The following is an 18,417-nucleotide window of genomic DNA, read 5'->3' on the forward strand; positions in this document are numbered from 1 at the left end:
TATCTTTTCTTAAGGAAGGGTTTTCTCGAGGGATGGTGATAGATGCGCTTTGCGATGTTCTGAAGGAGCTTGGGAAGTGGTTGAGGAATAAAAGGCGCTGCGGTCATTTGGAATAAGGCTGAGCGGTAGCGGGGTGGCTCCTGCTGCTGCTCTTTGTGCATTAAAAGCTGTGGCTGCAGGTGACTTCCCATCTCCCCGACTGCTCAGACAGCAGAAGTGTTGCTCGAGAAGCAGGAGAGAAATTGCCAGAGAAACCAAAGGACAAACATGTATATTCTGCTTCTTTCAAAACATGAGGGTTTGCAGTGAATGACGGCGATCGCAGCCGAATGATGGACCTGCTGATGTGAACCCCCTAATGCTGCTTTACTCCCCCGACCGTCAGCAGAGCTGCTCCTTCCAGCTCTGCTGGCGGCTGAGTGGGGAGATCTCCGTCTCTGTGGGATGGATATGCTCTGACTCTCTCAGCAAAGGAGGGCTAACATAGAGTCTGTGTGTTCTGTTGAGCTTACAGTGAGAAAAGGGGGCTGTACGGAGGGGTGCTGTGCTGAGATGAGCGGTAAAACTCATGCGCAGGTTGAGCTGTGGGAGTACGTGCGGCACGCCGGGTCTGAAAGTGAAGAGACTCTCTTCTTGTTTTATGGGATGCTTTCGTATGCGTGTGAGTGTCCAACAGCTGTAGGGGAGGGGAATGATTTACAGGAAGGAAATGAACTCCCAGCAAAGCTGGGCACGGTACTGCAAATTCAGATGAATGCTGCTGCAGGGCACGGGGGGCAAACAGCTTTAAATAGCATCATCTGAAAGTATATGGCCCCTCTGACACAGTGGCAAGTGTTTGGGGTGATCTGAACACACAAAGGTTATTTAAGCCTATTCTGGGCCCTTCCAGGACACACAACTGTGACAGGTGTGCTGTGAGAAGGGGGAAGGCTATGTTACGAAAGGTAACGCTGTGGAACTCGCCATCAGCTTAACAAAACCCTAACAAAGCAACTGAAAATCAGGATGAAAGTGGAAAGAAAAGCATTAGAATTTCTACTGCTCACTTCCCTTATTTGGGACGTGTTGATGGCATCAAAGGTTTTAAGGTCTCGTGGTTAAAACACACGTTTTGCCAGGGAGACTGGGAACCTCAGACTACAGTAATTCTTCTGTGGGGTGCTCGCGTTAAGAACAGGGATCGAGAGACTGTGTGTGACCTCGCTGTTACGAAGGCGTGGGCAGGGTATGTAAACAAGCACAGGAGTCATATTTGTGCAGGCTTTCAGGAACCATCAGCTTAAAAACTTCCTGGAGCGAGAGCAGAGGACGCGGCAGATCCACGCGCCTCTCCCCACTAATGGTGCTTTAGTGCCATTAGAATTCCACACATTTCTGTTAATATTCTTACTCATCAGTGCTAATGACCTTCCTTGGTGGGTCACAGGAGCAGCTCCTGTCAGACTTACTCCCCCAGCATCCACCTCCTTCCACTCTTCCCAGTCCCGTCGCTCCATCACCGTTCCCGCCCGAGCCTCCCGCTGACCTTCAGGCCCCGCTCGGCCCCAGGATCAGCCTTCTACCTTCACTGTGCACGGACAGACCTGACGTGTGGGTGTGGGTCTGGGATAGGAAATCCATTCTGCAGAGTCACATCCAGTGGGTAGGGTCGGTAATTGTAGGACTGAACCCTTCCAAATGGGTGAAATAGCAAAATGAGGGGTTAATGTGCTGTAGGTCAATTTCACTCCACTTCAACCCAAACGGCCAGTGGATCCGGTTCCAGGGCTCCGCCGAGTTCCTGCGTGACCCCTGATTAAACAGGAAAAACCTGTGAATTGTTGGCTTTGAATCCCGGGCTGGGGACGGAGTGTATTTGAGTAACGTGCACGCCTTGGGATTTCATTTAAATTTCTCAAGCCTCGGAGGAAAGGGAAGAAACCTAGGCCTTTCTGCAAGAAGGGGGAAAAAGATCTGATCTGTTTACACCCTGCATTCCTCACGTTCCTTTGATAGTCTGCTACTATAAAAGCCCTCGGTCCCACCTATGTAACGAGATTAGTTTTGCTGCGGCCCCACTAAATCTTTCTGAAAAGGCAGAGGTGACCCGATGTACCCGGAGGTCCTGCTTCATTTGGACGCCGCTGCAGCCGAGTTGTTTGTGATTACATATAGATCTGAGCAGATCCTTTTTTTCCCCTCAGAGAAGGTACGCACCCACCCGCCCTGTTTCCAAAAGGCTCCTTTTCCTGGTAAGAACTTAAAAGTGCCCTGGTATGGGAATGCCCTTCGTGGAAAACGAAGCTCTTTCCCCCCCCTCCCTCCACTCTGTTTGAACGTGATGACTCAAGCTTGGTGCAAATCCAAGGCAAATAGAAGGTGCAGGCGCCGGCAGTTGGTTAACTCCTGAGCTGCTGTGAATGGAGATCACCCAGCAGACCCAAGCTGCTTCCCAGGGCATGGGCTCCGGCCCATTCTTCCCAATCCCTTCTGGGATTCCATGGTCTGGACGCTTTCCAGCCACGATGCTAAAGGAGTAGGTGGGAGCTGGAGGTTTTCTATCTTCTGCTGCGTTGGTTATCAAGCCCTTCCCTCTGCTGCAGTCACAGCAGCGGAGTTAACAGCACCTGGCTCGCCGAGGTTTACTTTCCCATGTGTGTGTGTTCAGAACGGGGCCAGATGTTGGGTTATTTTTGTTCCTGCAGTGCCGTTGCGTCAAACCTTTGGAATCCATCAGCAGCAACGTGCTGGTGGAAGTTGGGTCAGGACCCACAAAGCCTGAGCAAACTGAGGCAACTATTCTGCCACCTCCAAGCCGTGACACTCTTCCAAAGACTGAAGCAGAGCATTAGGAAACTGTGCTGGCGCGTGGGGAAAGGGCAGAGGAACCTACAGGTGACCTGAACAGAGATGAAGGGCTTTGGAGTGAAGCTGAAGGGGAATGCGTGGCGCGGCTGGGTCTTGCTAGCAGGTGGTGAGGATGCTGAAGACTAATGGGCTTCTTCCCCTTTTGGACGTGACAGCGTTAGCAGCAAAAGTAGGCTTTCCTTTGGGTGTTGGGAGGAAAACAGAACAGAACCAAAACCCCTCTGTATGGCGGTGCCATAAATGCCAAGTGAAATGTCTGCAGGGGATGCGGTGCAGCCCCAGCACTCTGCAATATTTAACTCCTTGCTTTCAAAGTGCATTTGGTCTGTCTTGAACTCACGGGATGAGAAGATTAACTTCTGCCTTCAATGGAAGGGCAGAAATGTCATGTATTTCACTTATCTTCCCCTGAACACATTTCTCTAGCTCTGCTTTGAGAAGGCATTGAAAAAAATAAAAATAAAAATCAGCAGCTCAGATGATTAACGTTGAAAATAAGGGTATATTTTGCATATCTAAACATTAATATCCTGTCAGGTGTCTCTGAAACAAAGACAGAATGAGGAAGAAAGGCCACCTGAATATCAACAGCTTCCATCGGAGCTAATCTAGGCTCAGCGATCAGCATTTCATAACCAAAAAGTGATTTGAATGGTCCAGCTCGAATCACAGCTTCCTCCCTTGATTTGCCTCAGCTCTGATTTTTATTTGCAAACGAAGGCGCGAAGGCAGCAATATCTGTTTGAATATTAAAATATTTCTGGAAAACAGCCCGAATGTAATGGAACAAATCCTGAAAAGGGCTCCACAGAAATATAATCTCCCATGGAAACAATTTGAATGCTCCCCAAGGGAACACGGGAGGCAAATCGAGTTGTTACAGTCATCTGTGAAAGAAAGAGAGAAGAAGCAAATCAAGTGCCCTACAAAGCTCAGTATAAAGGCACGAGAAGAGATTATATTCCTCAAGCAGGTAGAAGTACTTCCTTCCGATATGAGCACTTAAATGGGCTTCTCTAAGGATAACGTACGAAACCAATCTCAGCCCTTAAGTACTGCCTAACTTCTTACCGCTTTTTGTTTCATCATTTGCATCCCTCGGCTTCCATTTGTCATTTGTTTTGCTGCTTCTGTTTCCCCAGAGGTACCTCATCTCTAAGGAATGAAATGTTTTGAGCCGATGCCTGGAGGCCCCGTGTTAATTTGTTTTATGGCCCTTTTCTCCAAGCTCTTCCCTCCTGTTTTCCGCAAGCTGAAATTCCTTTTTCATCTAGAGTAGCCATTTGAATCAGCGAGTTGAAAACATCGCCATCAATCACGTTCGTGCTCCAGTCTAATTTTCAAGTGTCCAAGTGATTTAGAAACTGGATTTCCATTTGTAGAAGTGATCAAAGCCCCTCTGCCGGATTTGAAGGCATTTCGGAGTTTATGTCCATTTATCTGAAGGAGAGTTCAGTTCCTAAGCACATGCCATAACGATGTTATGCCTTAGGGCTGCCATCCTCAAAGGCATGTCGCTTTCCAGCCTCTGCTGAAATCATAGGTTCTATGAGGGAAGAATTCAGGTGTTCCCAGATATGTTTTGCAACATTATGCTCTAAACTCAGCCACAGACTGATCCAAGATCTGCAGGGGAAAAAAAGGCACAAATATTAGCGCAAACTGAACTTTCACATCTCCTTCTCCTCCTTTGGTCTCTTTCCCTTCTCCTTCCCCCCACCTTCCCTTATCTAGGCAGCTCTCAAGGTGCTTGGAGAAATACCATCCCCTAAGCCCTTATTTCAGGCACTAACAGGAGTGTGTTTCTCTTTAAAATAATTCAAGGCCACTAGAGAAGCAGCTGCTGCTCCAAACTCACATAATAATAATAATAAATGTCATATAAATGATGTGGATACCAACGACATGGCCCCATACAACCTTGCACCACCGTGTCCCTGTCAGAAGAGTTGGATCAGCCACGCCACGTGGCATCCAGAAGTCCCATCCTTCCTTTACCTTTAAAAAACTTTGCTTTCAACAAACTGTTTACTGTTCTGCTTCCCCCAGAGTCAAAGAAACAGCAGCACCTATAGGCAGACACCACCTGTCTGACAGACACCGCCGTCAGGATCCTGCCACCCTGTACCCAAGCTGCTGACCTGGCTCCTTGGCCTACAGTCATACCAAGATTGAATAACAGACCCATTAAAAAAGGACAGCAAATTCAACTGCACTGAGCCCTCATCGGTCATGCCTTAAATGATTGATAGAATAAAGCATTCTCCTGCAGCTCTGCACTGCAGATTAGCTCATCTGTCATCTGGAGCCTCCTTTTGTTTCTGTCGATAAGCTACAGGTTAGATAGAAGGAGGGGTTGAACCCAGCAAACGTCTTCTGTCTGATATAAATAAGGCTTTAACCCTTCCAGCAGCAGGAAAAAGCACGAGCAGAACGAGTTATGCTCCGCCGATCCTTCCTCTGTTTGCTTCTTTAAGTTCACAGGGATTCGGGTGAGGTTGCAAAAGAGAAGTTGTGTATTCCTTGGTGTTTCAATAGCCTTGCAGCATCACTCTTGCTTTACACATAAAACATAATAATCCCAGTGTGTTGCAAAGAGAGCAGCCAGAGAAGGATGCAGTCTCCTTGGTGACCCCGTTTACCACTAGTGCTGCAATGGGAATCCTGCATGCTGCAGTGTCAAATCGTCTCTGGGTTGTTTTGTGGCATCTTGCTGCAAGCAGCAAAAGAAGCATTGGATGGAAAGCCACAAGATGAGTGATGGCTCTTGGCAGGTTCATTCATCATCAGCGTTATTACTCATTTCATGCGTTGCCACCAGCTAACGTAGCAAAAACACAGCGAGCAAAACGTGCCTAACAAATGGTTGCTTCATTTATTGAGAGGTGCAATCAGCTTTTACAAAACAGCACATCATTGCAGGAAAATGATCAGAAAGCTGTGGAATCAGTGACAAAAAGGACAGGAGGGCCTCGAGAGGTTGCCAAGCCTGTTTGCCTGTCCTAAGTAAAATGAACTTTTCCATATCTTCTGCTTTAAGATGTACAATGATTAATTGTGAGAAAACTGGTGTTCCTGGTGTTAGTCAAACAGCACATCGAAGCTACGAAAGGTTAATAATGCACCAGTCATGTTTTCCATTCGATAGTTGGTAATTAACAAATATCATGGCCCAGACATCTCAGATGAAGCAATCAAGAAGCAGTAAAGAGGTACCTGGCTGCAGTCATTCACATTTCAGCTAATTTGCTCAGCGGTGAGAAAGCACTGCTCTAATCAGGATGGGGTGCAGCAGCCAGGGCACCCCACGCTGCTCACCTACAGCAAGGCACGTGTGCTCGGTGCTCCACGGTGGCATGTCTCCACCTCCAAAGGTTTTGTTCTCCTTTGTGGTCTGTGAACATTTCTCAGTGGTGAGTCAAGGCCAGGATTCCCCTGCAAAGCAGCACAGGGCAGGATCGTGCACCTGGCTTTGCCCTATCTAGTGTCTAGTGAAAGGTTTTCCAGATCTGCTCTCTGTTTGGAAAGAACTCGAGCCAAAATTCCTGACCAGTCGTAATTTTCTTCATCATGGATGTCTTGGTGAGGTCTTTGCTAAATTTCATGTGCAGAGCTAAGCACAGTCACTTCAGTACTGAGCAGAGAGAAAACTGTCAGTCTCATCTTAAATACTGCAAGCAAAAAGAAAGTGTTTATCCCAAGCTTTCAAGCTTAAGAGCTTCAGGAAACTTGAAGTATCAGTGGAAGAACATCTCCTGTGTAGCTTTTTCTTCCCTTATATATATACATACAAAAAAAGAAAAAAACAATGGCAAATTTGGGCCACAAACCCTGATTAGGGCAGAGTTCTGCTCTCTTCACTGTGCTGATATCTTCCTATCAGTTCCACACACACAGACACACGTTCGTATTTAGCCTGCAAATCCAGGGCCTGCAGCGTTAAGGCTGAGCAAACCATGCTCATGATGCTCCACCTGCCTCACTACTGCTTCATGCTGGAGCAGGTAGGAAGTGTGATGACCTGAGGATGGTGACCTGAGACAAACAGACCATCACACTCACTTCCAGCATTGTTTAGAAGAGCTCACACTATGAGTATTTCTGTTGGGAGCCATAAAACAGCTCGAGGAGAACTGCCCAAATCCAGTATCATGCAGCTTGGTGGCAAGAAGGTGGTTTTGCTTCCACTCTTCCTCCTTTTCCTTATTGCATTTGCTTTCGCTGTAATGATCCTTTCCTCCCCCCGTGGCCAGCCTTCAACAAGAAGTCTGACGGGAGGAGTAAGAGCACAGTGCCAAGTTCCTTCCTCTCCATTTGGCTCTTGGTGGGTGACTCACGGGAGCTTCCCAGCTGCCACCACCCCTTCCTGCCTGCTCTCAGCTCGGGGTGACTCAGGTGTGCTGGGAAATGCACTCCCTGCCCCTTCTGTGGGGGCTACGTGGAGGGTGCCAGCAGGGAAAGGGATGTGTTGGAACTAGCTGCTTCGCCGGCAGCGAGGTTCCTTTTACATAGAGAGTGCTTTGTTTGGAGCTGGAAGGTAAAGCAAGAAATTCAGAGCTTCTCCATCACCCCAAACAGCACCAAACGTTCCCAGTAGGGTCCAGTGAAAATCTCTCCTTGTACCAATGCAAGCAAGAGAAGGGAAGTTTCTCTTCCCCTTGCACTTCCCTTGGATTCAAGCCACGCAGCCGCAGCTTAGCGCTGCCTGCCTGGATACGCAGAGGGGAATGCACCCCAACCAGCACAGGTCTGTCTGTGCTGCCAGCAGTGTGGTGTTGGGACTGCAGGGCAGCAGCATAATACCTCCTGGCCAAAGGAACCTTGTCCTGCAGGAATAAATGGCAGTTTTCAGGCAAGTCTTTTTCATGCCTGTTCTGGCATGCCGGCGTCACTTGTGGTTATGCTCTGCCTTCCTCTTCCCTAGATCTTTCAATTTAGGTATTTTTCACATGGCGGTGCTGATGACTTAAGAAACATTTCCTTTAACTCATTGGCAAAAGCTGCTGTGAGGTGTGCTTGCATTGGGCAGGCTGTGGATGTAATGGTCTCCCCATCTGCTTGCTTTAAAAGAAAGGGGAAAAGAAAGGTTCAACCCCGCCTGACAGCTGATGTAAGGCTCAGCCCTTCTCCCCTCCTCAGTAATCACATTATTCACTGGGATGGAAAACCAGAGCTGGTGTTAATTTCCTCCATTCCCACACCTTACCATGCAGCACAAGCTCCTGCCACCTCTTGCCCTTCAGGGACCAATTACTGCAGGTGAAACCGAACGCAGGAGCAGTGTTGCTAGGGGTGGGAGATGGGGACTGCGACTTAATGCAACTTTGGGAGCCCGGCAAGAAATCTGGATGGGCAACTGTAAGCCTCATAGAAAGGAAAGCTGGAGGTGATTTGGAAATGGAACGTATGGCAGCTGCTGGGATCGTCCCCAGGGTCTGTGATAGGCAGCTTTGACAAGAGATGCTGCCCCTGGGGGAGCGGTGCAGCACCGGGGGCCTCCAAGCTTTATTCCTGTGGACTTTGCAGTATTCTTTCCCATCCATATGGTGGTACTGTCAGAATCCAACCTGTTACTGGAGGTGGATGGAGGGCGAGCCTGAAGAAATGCCTGAAGAATTCAAACTCGGTACATTTAGGCTTCTGTAGATGGGCCTAAGGAGCAATGGAGTGGCCTGTGCTCTCCTTCTCATGCCTCTGACCCTTCCGTTCCCTCTGACTTAGAGGGAGAAATGAGCCACAAACAGCTTTAAAAACATCAATAAAAGCAAAATCAGCCACCGTGGAGGCGATGCAGGATGGCACCGCGCTTTCCCTGCTCCTTTATTCCTCTGTTTTCCTCTCTCAGCTCAGAACACGTGGGCGCAGCTCCCACTGCCTGCAAACACCTTGGATCTTGCTCAAGAAACAGCCCCTTCCCAGCTTTGTTCCTGTAATTACAGCACCACGCAGGATAGACGGGGGAGAGAAGGGCCGTAATTAGGATCCGTTCAAAGCAGCATTTCCTGCGCTGAGCACACATCTCCTGCCAGCACTGCTGCCTCCCGACCACTCATCCTGCATGCAGTGCCAGCTGTCACCAAGGCACGTTTTGCCTCCTTTTGGCTTTGTGCAAAACTTGTATTTTCTCTTATTCCCCCTCCCCATCCCTTTCCCTGCTGGCGCAGTCAAGCAAAGCTCGCTGTACAACGGCACAGCTCTGCGCTGCTCTGGCATCTTTCATCTCAAGGTTCAATGCTTGTATTCAGACATTCCCTGTGAAATATCTGCATTTTAATTTCTCTTCATTATGTGGCTGGGCGTGCTCGTATTTCTTAGGTTATTTTGCCATATTCAGTCTAAAGCTGCGCCTTTGGAGATTGTGGATGCATTTCTCTCACTGAAGGGGTTTTCCAAATTGGCAAAGGACCGCTATCATTTCTGCAGCAAGGCTGTGGCTTCCAGTGCAGTGTAGGACCACACCTATGATGGAGATACGAGGACAATTTGTTTCCCTAATCACTACATTGAAGGTTCCTGGAATGACAAATCTCTGTTAGAAGAAAAAATCAGCCAGGTTTTCCTTCAGCGTAGCACCTCTGGGACAGGCTGATATCTGAGATTCATACAACCAATGCACCATTTCCTTTATAATAATAAACTGTTTCTATGGGAAAGAAAGATCAGCATTGGCCTCCTGTTGGAGAGCTGAGAAGTGTAACTTTGCTAAGCACATCTCGAATACTGAACGTGCAGTTTGTAAAGGCTACAATTTCCTAACATCCAATGGGTTGGAGAAGCTATTTTGTGGTTTTTATTGTTTTTTGCTATTTGGCATTCAAATGTGCACAGTCAGTGAAGCACCGCTTGGTTTCCTCATTTGAATGTTCCATGCAAAGTTGATCTCTGCTTTACAAATGGCTTTCTGCTCGCTCAGTGCTGGCTGTGTTGGTTCCAGAAGCTCCTGCAGAACTGCAGTGCTGTAGTGCATGCTCTCCACCTACCTCTAGTATTGCCCACCTAACTTATGCCCCTCATATTATGCCCACCCTTCCCTTAGACACCTCCATGGCAAAGACTCCCCACCTCCCTGGGCAGCCTGTGCCAATGCATTACTATTCTCTCAGAGAAGAAATTCTTCCTAATATCCAACTTAGTGACACACTCACTGTCTAAAGACTGTATAAAATAGACCTAAAAGGCACCCTATCAGGTAACATGCTTGTCCCACTGTGTACCTGCCTGGCTAAAGCTGCTCCGTGTCACCAGGCATGTCTGTGTCAAAGATAAACGATCAAGATAATTATCACCCTCCCGTGTCACAAAAGCAAAGGGATTTGGCAATGGGGCCCTTGGACTGAGACACAGCTGGTCCCTGGGCACGGAGCGGTGGCTGCACGCTGTGATGCTGAGGGATGCAATGGGATGATCAGAGCCAAACAGGTTTACATTGCTCAGCAAGATGACCTGCAACTGACCCCTCCAGACACCGTCTCTGCTCTGCATGCTCACAGACTAATGTTGTTTAGAGACTGGCCGAGCTCATGAGGTCATCTCATTTTTACAGATGCTTTTTGACTGCTGCGTGTGGCACTGTAGCGAATTGGCTTCGAAATACCCCTCAGGTCCCACTTCCATCATGAAGACTCCATTCCCAAGGCTGAGTTCTCTGCACTGCTCTGAGGGTTCTCTTGCTGGTGGTGGCTGCTCCGTGGCTGCTTGCCCACCCAGATGACTCCATGGACATGGATCTGTACTGACCTCTGCCTCAGCATGCAGGTGAGTGCTGCAGCTTCTGCAGATGAGAAGGATAAGGTCTACTCTGCTCTCATGGCTCTAAAAATCCCCACCTGGCTCAAGAGGCTCAGATTGGGCCACTCACTATTCCTACACAGCCCTCCTGCCCTCAAAGCACAGCTCAGCATGACAGCACCTTTCTTCACCCCAAACCGGTAACCAAACAATCCATGTGCATATCCAGCCCAACCCAGAGAAATAATTTGCACAAAACAAAGCAGCAGAGTTGCCTGCCCAATAAGGCACGGCAGCCTGTTTGGATTTCTTCACTTTTAAAGCGTTTCTTAGCAGTTAGGGCTGAATGCAGCTTGATTTGTTGTTGATCGAAACAGGAGGTAGGTCAGGGTGTTTGGTCTGGTTTTGCCACGTAGTGGTCTGTTGTTTTAAACAGCAGCCTGTTGTATCAGACCTGAGTTAAAACAACACCAGGAAACAAGAGGTTTAAAGCTGCTCAGGAAGGCGGTGTGTTTGCTCAGCATTGCACAGATTTCTGTGTCAGAGGAGACGGTTGCACGCATCAAGCCAGAAATTAGATGTGGTTTGGTTTCTTTTGCTGCATTGCTTTATCATCATTACAAATTGCAGGGTCTGAGCTTTGCAACTGCTTAGTCGTGTTATTATTGCAAGGGACAGGAGGGAGGTGTGTTTCTGTCAGGTAATGCTGTTGGTTTCTGCACCTGGTGCTGTAGAGTTGGGAGCAGGTATCCCGGCAGCACTGGAAAACAGCAGCAGCTCTGCAGGCACATCTAAGTGTGATGCAGGCATCGCCTTCTGCTGTGGCTTGGCATGTGAAAGCAGCACAGCACAGCCTAAGCTGTACCCAAGTTGGCCATCCCTAGAAATGCTTTCCTAAAGGCAGCAACCAAACTCCTTCAGTCCTTGGCGTGAGCAGGTTTGGGTGTAATATCAAAGCCAACAATGCTCTAAGTAACATTTCAGGTGGGTGTTTTTTTTCCCAGCTGATCCCAACAATTTACAGCTTTTTAGGGCCTTCTTGGTACGTTTTGGGTCTTGCAGTCAGCTCTGCATTGCAACATACTGCTCCCTCTGCTCTTGCTGCGATCTGGATCTTGCGTGCGCCTGGGAGTGAAAATTATGCCCATTGTTCTACTTTTGTGGGTACTTGTGCTGCAGTTCACTGACTTGATCTGCAGCAAACCTGTTTTTAACTGCAGATCTCAAGTGGAAGATTGTTCAGAAGGAAAGGTGTGTCTCCCTGATTAGCTGAGTTGAAGTCACCTGACCCTGAACAAATAGTTCCTGACCTGAATTTTATGTCGACTTTATTTACTTAATATAGAAACGTTAAAAATGGGCTGCAGTGAACTGCGTGTCTTTAACCATTTCTTTTCTTTGTATTGCATGTATGCTGATGGAGGATCGAGCAACACGGTGCCCTGCTGGGGATGTGGCGATGTTGCTGCCACATCAGTTTTCCTCCACGCATTCAGGTACATGCAAAACTGTTGCAACACGTAATGGAAGCCCAATGGGAGGCAGACGCTTACTCACAGAGCCGTAACATAGGCTGATGATTCAGAAGCCTGCATGCCACCAGCTCTGCACAGCCAGCTTGTTTGGGAGGCAGCGTGCGAGCAGGAGGAAGGTGCTGACTCTCCTTGTAGCTCTCACTCCTGGCACGAGGTGGTGGTGAAGTCAGGGCTCTATTTGCACTGTCACGCGATGCAATTAGGGAAGATCTGCTCCTTCTGCGACTGCTGTCTCAACCAGAGAGTGTCTATTGGAATGGAAACCGTCTCCGCGTGGGCAGAGATGTTGACGGTGCCACTTGGTTGCCCAATAGGTTCCTGATTACACATTAAGCTGGTGCAAAGGGAAAAGGAATACTGTTTGCTCTAACGAAAAGATACAGTTTGTGGGCGAGGAGAAGGAAGCCAGATCAATGTTCAGAGTTTCTTTGCTGGACTGTGACAGCTGGAAGAGCTTGGCTGCTGCTGCTGCTAATTCTTGATAGGCATGTATAGACAAATAGCGTGTGAGCCATTCTTCCTCCTCTTGTGATCTTAGCTGAGTTTTCTCTCAGCCTCCCTTTACCTATAATACATGCGATAGTCTTTGAGGAAGTCAATCCATCATCCCAATAGTAGCATGAGATTTGCAGCTGTTGCCTGCATTTAGGCCATGGCACTGGGGCATGCCAGACTTGGCCTGTTCACTTGAGCAGCTCACAGTCTCACTTGGACCTAGAAATCCATATCTGAAGAGCAAAGGTCTGAGTGAAGAGGAACAGTGATGAGGGAGACAGTGCAAAATGGAAGTGCAAGCAGAAGGGAGAACATTTGTCAGGGCTGCTTGCGGAGACATGGCTGTAGCCACCAGCGCCGGGCTCCATTTACCTGCCCAGTTGCTGGGCCTGCCTGAATGTACTGGAGATTAGCAGGCAGGAAAACACCTGCTTCCACTTAACCGATCCGAGAGGAAACAAAAGGCAAGAAAAGCTATGGCCTGAACAACGCAGGACTGGATGAAAGGTAATATGCAGCTTCAGATTGACAGTTGGCAGCCATAACCCTCAATTTAAAGCAGCTGAGAGTCCCAGCTCTTTAGATCTGAAATCTTGCTGCTATGAAGATGAAAGACTTTGTTTTCCCTCCTTTTTCTTTTTCTTTTTCTTTTCCTTTTTTTCTTCCCCTCCTCCCTTTTTTTTCTTCTTCTTTTCATTCAACTGTGGCCAAATGATGAATAGGCAGATGGGAGTCCAGGCAAACCCAGGTGCCAGGCTGCTGTGCTGGATAATAGGCAGCAAGGAGGGGCAGGTAACATTCAGATCCTCATACATGAGCTTAGGGATCCCCTTCCTCTTTTCCCTTGTGGGAATGACCACAGAAAAGGCTTCAGCGTAGGCACAGTGCTGACATTCTGGTGATGGTAAAGAAGGGAGTTGAGTTTGGTGAGTGTTACTGCTCAGCATCTCCGCAAGCAAGGCTTTGAGGAGGGCTTTTAAAGCTTGATTCTCAAAATTCATGTGTTGAACTGACTATTTAGAAAGTGAGCAAACCTGGGCTCAGCATCGTTTGAAGTGCGCTGTCAGCAGGCTCCTGCTTTTCCTCTGTTTGCTTTGACTGGAGCTAGAAAGCTTATTCTGGCTGTTAACAAACTGGTTACACCAGGGATACCCACCACAACGCCGCAGACCGGGCCCCTTGAAGTGATTAAAGGAAGAGCCCATGGGGTTCTCTTTGGTGCCAGGGTAAGGATTTCATACTTGCGTACAGGGTAGGGCAGGGAGGATGCTTTACCTTTCCCTCCTTCACCAGCTTGTGCCCCGCGGAAGCGTAATTTAAGCCCAGCAGATCGGACGGTTGGCCCTAAATTAGCGTGTTTACAAAGAGGGGGCAAACAGAAGGTAAGGATTGCTAGATTATAGAACTTTCTTTCCGTGTTCAAATAAACTCGTGTTAGCCCGACTCGCCTGCCCAACTCTTATGTCATCTCTGGGGCAGTAAAGAAGCAGTGAAACCTGTGACCTTACACACCACCACTGGCAAAACGTGTTTTAGCTGCAGCGTTTGGCTGCATGCAAGCTGTCCCTTCAGGTTATTGTACCGCTGCAAAAAGCAATGTGCTTCTCCCCTCCTCCTTTGCTTGCTTAACTTGTTAAGACATGGAAGGTTCCTCCTGCTATGACTCCTATTCCTGACCTGACAGGTGGTGCCTTGAGCTGAACTTTGCTCTCGCAAACACGGCTGAGTTTCACATATCAGCCTCCCATGGAGCGGACTCACCCATTTACCCAGAATTTAGTAATTCCAGCAAGGTGTGCTGCCACAACCATCCCCAGTGCTGGGCTGAGCACAGCTGCTCAATGCACAATCAAATGTGAGGCGCATGGATTCCGTGTGCTTAATCTTGTGCCCCTAACTCTATAGATTGTGCAACGAGCTGCCGAGCACAGGTATGGAGATGAAAGAGGTGGAGGCGATGCAGGAAGTGATACTGCTTGTCTACAGCCCTCAGATGAAAAGAGTGAACACCTGTATGGATCTGCCCTGGGGTGACCCCTTCCTGCAGAGCTGCACCAGGAACAAAGAGCTGTAATATTGGATCAGAAGTCCAGTGTGCTTGGCAGCCTGTTTTCCACTAGTACATAATAGGGACTTATCAAGAAGAAAAAGGAATGTGTTGCTAAGAAGAATGGCTGTGAGATGGTTTGTTGACAGGAGATGTTTCTTCCCGAAGCAAGCAGTGCTCCATTTGAACCTTGTGGTGAAAAGCCTTTGCATCTTTTCATTATCTGGTCCAAAGCCATTCTCTGCAGCAGTGGTTTGTGTTTTCATGTGAGCATCTGCTTCCTACCAAACTCTTGGTGTCAGTGACATCCTGTGGTGTAGGGCTGCATGGATGTGTATCTGAGTTTGGGGTGATTTTTGGAGCAGGGTTCCTGTCTGTTTTAGCTTACCTGCATTTAGCCAAGGAGGAATTATTAATGTGAGCATTTAGCGAGCTTCCTGCCCAGTTCTTGTGGCCCAGATGCAGCCCATTTGTTCCAATAACCACAGAAACAAGCGTTTCATCAGCACGTGTAACAAGCTGCACATTAATCTTTTTTAAAGATGAAAAATACCTGATATGGTCTTTTCTGTACATCATGGAGAAATGAAGTACATTTCTCAGCATAAATACACCACTACAGTGTGCCAGGAATTAAATCTCATGTCTTAGGTAGCCTATATTTCTGGCAAAGGTTTGTCCAGCCTGGTGGTGTCACTCCTTGTGTTGCAACTTGACTTTCTGAGGCCATAAAGCCGTGGTGAAACCCCATTTCAGCACACATGGCAAACCATTTGTTTACTATTGCTGCATTAGAAAAGAATAGGAGAGGCTCAGCTGGCTGGATCATTAAAAGGCACCAGTGGGTATTGAATGGCTTAGTCCTCTCCTTAATGTTCTTATGCTGTAAATCATTTATTGGGAACTTGGGTACGTGTCTGAATCCAGCCGGTACATAACTATCTCTGATACAGATGGACTGTTCGGAGTTAAACAACTTTCAAAGAATAGAAATGAAAACTGTTTTCAGTTCCACAGGCTTATATGGCAGTGTAATCCTGCGGCTGTAAATAGCTGTACTGATGGATATAAGAAGGTATGAAAAATCAAGGCACTGGGCTGGAACCTAATCGTGTGGATGTTCTGGCTCTACTACAGATTTTTTCTGTGTGATGTTAAGCAAGTCACTTCAGCTCTGTTAATCTCTCCGGTTCAATTCCTCCCATATAGAACAGCGTGCTTATTCTTTACAGACATCTTCAAGCCAACATCATGACTTTTGTAAGGTATGCAGGCACGGTGCTGATGGGCTGAATAATATCCCAGACTCTAAGCTGACCAGAGGTTCATTGCAATAACACACATGAGATTGTCAAGAAACAAAATCAGCATCGCTCTCATTACAGTGCCAGATGAAAGTCTCCCCAGCGTGCAGCTTCTAGTGTGCAAAAGATGAGAGAATAACCAGCCTGAAGCAAGGTACAACAGACACACTCGGGTAGGACTGAGATGATAGAGAAGGGTTTAGGATTACCATCAAACAAGTATGTCATATGTAAATATTCTCTGTTTGCAAACAAATGGCTCTTGTGTACAAACCAAGGCCGGGGTATAGATTATTGCTGATAATAAGGTTTTTTGCTGTTGTTGTTGTGATAACAGGGAGGCTCGTTTGCAGGCATTTCTGCAGAAAGATAAGGTTGACTTTTTCCATAGCAAAACTCAGTCTTCTGCATTGCCCCTGGAAGCCAGGTAGGAAGTAATAAATGAACAGAGGACAGAAAAATGCAACTGTGGGGAAGTGGGATTTGAGAGGCAGAGCTGCCAAGCATCCCATTCTCTTGGGTTGGAGCTGAGTGGAGTTCACTCACCATTATTCAAACCTTGGGTTGGCTTTGATAGGACCCTGAAAAACAAAAGGAGCGGTTCCCAGGATGCTAAACAGATAGGATGGAGATAAAAGAGGTGGTACAGAGGGGGAAAGATGTGAATTTGGTTTGGTTCGCCTGGGGGAGGTGAGATCCAGGTTTGCATCACACCTGCTAACAGAGCACAGCCGTGGCCCCAGGGGCTGCGTCCCACCTCCCAGTCACGCTGCATTTATCCCATTGGGGAACAGTGCTGAGGAGGCTGGTAGTTTCCTATAGATTATAGATGCTATCTATGCTAACTACGCCAGCCAACCAATCAGACACCTAAATGCTGTATTTGGAAAGCTATTTATTAACTTTGGGTTTTAAATTCTTCTGAGAGCTCACAAACGCAGGATCAGATACTGCAGGCATAAATTTCTCCTCCAGATGCTGTGGGTTCGACTTGTCCCAGGCGAAAACCTGTGTCTGGAAGCTACAGCTCTAGCCAGGGAGAGAAGAAAAGGAAAAAGGCAGCGTGCTCAGAAGCACAGCCGAGGGCATAATCAAACTGCAGAAACCCTTGCAGAAGAAATCAGTCTTCTGCAACTAAAGGTTTCCAAGGTTTCTCTGGAGTTAGCTGTGAGGATAAGTCATTTCTTAGGGGAATTCTTCTGCCGGTTGGGTTAATTAACATGATAATGTGTTGTTTCATTAGCTACATCTTTCATGGGAAATAGGAGCGCTTCCTTCATAACAAGGAGAAAACATTTCACTTGTTTTTCTTTTTTCATGACACTGCTGAGAATTTAAGGAAAACTTCCTTTGAAAGGGGCTAAAAATGCTATGTAGAAAGTGACTGCTTGGCTTTGTTTTATTTTACATGCTGACACCAATCATGATTAGGATTGAGCACCAGTAAACCCTTTTTGCACATCCCTCAACACTTTCAACACAAGGATATGTCGTGGAAGAGACTCCACTTGTCAGCATCCCAGTAGCACTCCGTGCAGGGAAGGGGAAATGGGGATTTTTGACAGTATTGAGAATGGAATTTCTATCTGACAGATCTAGGAATGAATACCAGCAGTCTAAGCTGAACTATGCTGAGATTGTAGGGTTTCCAGCCATGGTACACCTGAAAGGGCACAGGAATTCATGGATAGTTTGGATGGGGTCCCGGGCAGCCTGATCTGGTGGCTGGCATCCTTGGTTAGAGCTTCATGATCTTTAAGGTACTGTCCAACCAAAGCCATTCTATGATTTCATGAGTCCAGCTGTGGGTCTCTGCTATTAAGCAGTGGAGTTCTGGTGGGATTCTTTGTTAGTTCCTGAAATTATTCCTTGTGCCAAGACCAAGGTGGGATCCAAACTGCTGCTTTCAAAGACAAAGAAACAAATCAGCTCTTGTGGATTCACCAGCAAAATCATGCAGAAAGTCCCTGCATCTCTTTGTGCCTTAAGCTGCCCCTGTGTGCATGCTACATCCTTCACCTGGGGAAAGCGATCACCCACTGATGCACTGCAGCTGCAGGCGAGGTCAGCCAGGTGGGTTTCAGCTAAATAATCACATTTCTCATCCAACAGGTTGACCAACAACAACAACCCCAAAATATTTCTCAGCAACGAACCCACAGCTCCACATCACGCCAACATTCGGGGCACCTGGGAGGAGCTCGAGGTGGAGCAGGAGCACCAGATCGGAGCCCACGCTCAGTAAATAATCAATTCTTTGTTCAAGACAGCAGCAGGGAGGCTGAGTGCCCCCGGAGAGGCCGCCTCGGCACAGGGCTGAGGCCCGACCGGCCGCTCCCCGTGGAGGACACACCTGTTGGGGGCCAGCGGCCGCAGATTGGCTGGGCGCAAGGAATGCACCTGCGCAGGGAGGGGTGAAGGACTACATGTAAGACGAGCCCGTAGACACTCGCCGTCT

General features: G+C 47.8%; 2 long non-coding RNA genes across 6 annotated transcripts in view; one reads left to right on the forward strand and one right to left on the reverse strand.

The window, feature by feature from the left end:
• Window positions 1–1,809: 1,809 nt before the first annotated feature.
• On the forward strand, window positions 1,810–5,144 carry LOC146759893 (uncharacterized). The gene is made up of 2 exons (XR_014932175.1): window positions 1,810–3,019; window positions 4,900–5,144. It is a non-coding gene; the product is annotated as an uncharacterized LOC146759893 (long non-coding RNA).
• Window positions 3,333–18,417, reverse strand: part of LOC107323554 (uncharacterized) — a 43,957-nt gene continuing 28,872 nt past the window's right edge. For 3 of the 5 annotated variants that reach the window (XR_014932173.1, XR_014932168.1, XR_014932166.1), the window contains one exon: window positions 3,333–4,476. This is a non-coding gene — a long non-coding RNA (uncharacterized LOC107323554). Of the gene's footprint in view, window positions 4,477–16,834; window positions 17,860–18,417 lie in introns of those variants that run through there. The other 2 variants (XR_014932167.1, XR_014932164.1) reach the window with 1 other exon arrangement.

The sequence above is a fragment of the Coturnix japonica genome, chromosome 9, assembly GCF_054131305.1.
Source record: "Coturnix japonica strain WE chromosome 9, WE-NBRP24, whole genome shotgun sequence".
Classification (NCBI taxonomy): domain Eukaryota; kingdom Metazoa; phylum Chordata; class Aves; order Galliformes; family Phasianidae; genus Coturnix; species Coturnix japonica.